The sequence below is a fragment of the Camelina sativa genome, unplaced genomic scaffold, assembly GCF_000633955.1.
Source record: "Camelina sativa cultivar DH55 unplaced genomic scaffold, Cs unpScaffold00571, whole genome shotgun sequence".
Classification (NCBI taxonomy): Eukaryota; Viridiplantae; Streptophyta; class Magnoliopsida; order Brassicales; family Brassicaceae; genus Camelina; species Camelina sativa.
Genome location: NW_010921735.1, coordinates 1 through 907, shown reverse-complemented (window position 1 = coordinate 907; position 907 = coordinate 1).

The following is a 907-nucleotide window of genomic DNA, read 5'->3' as shown; positions in this document are numbered from 1 at the left end:
AAGAAGCATGAGCTTTCAATGAAAAAGATAGCCAATGTGTTTGGTTTTGAGGTTGGGAGCAATAGGAGTTTGATGGTTCCAAGAGAAGAGTTGTATGCTGTGTGGGAAACCATTGGAGACAACAAGCTCTACTCATCCTCCAACTCCAAGAGCTCAAGGATAAGGAGCCCAGTCCTAAGATACTTCCACAAAGCTCTTGCCAACACCTTCTTTGCAAGGAAGGAAACTGGGAACATCAATGAGGGAGAGTTAAAGATGATTTATTTGGCTCTTAATGGAGTGATCTTTCAAGCAAGGAATGGTGCCATCATTCTTGGGAGCACAGTGGAGACTGATCTAGGAATGGTGCTCATTGACCACATGATTCAGTTGAGAAGTTGGATAGGAAAGTTGGAGAACAAAGGGTCAAGAGGAGCACTTACCATTGGAGGCATCATCACTCCAATCCTTCAAGCTGCTAGAGTTCCACTTAGAGGAGAAAGTGTTTCACCAAGTGATGTTCATATATTTTACCATGTTTTCCCTTAGTTTATTCACATCTTTTGCATCTTTTTCTATCCATTCTCACCATTATTGTGCAGCTTTAGGACTAATCATGCATTATAGTGTAGTTGCATTGCATTTGCATCTTTTCATGCATAAACAGGTGATTTTGGAGCTTAAGGAGCATGGAAGCAATGGAGAAGAGATGTGAAGCAATCATGAAGAGGAAACAAGGGAGTTAAGGCTGAAGAACAAGGAATCCGGAGTCCAGCTAGACCAAGCACTCGACCGAGTGGGAGATGGAGTCGACCGTGTGAAGTTGCACAAGAGAAGCCAGCTCAACCCCCAGCTCGACCGAGCACTGGTCGAGTTGACCAATGCGTGGACCACTTTGACTTTTCCCATTTTTAGGGCTTCCACCTTC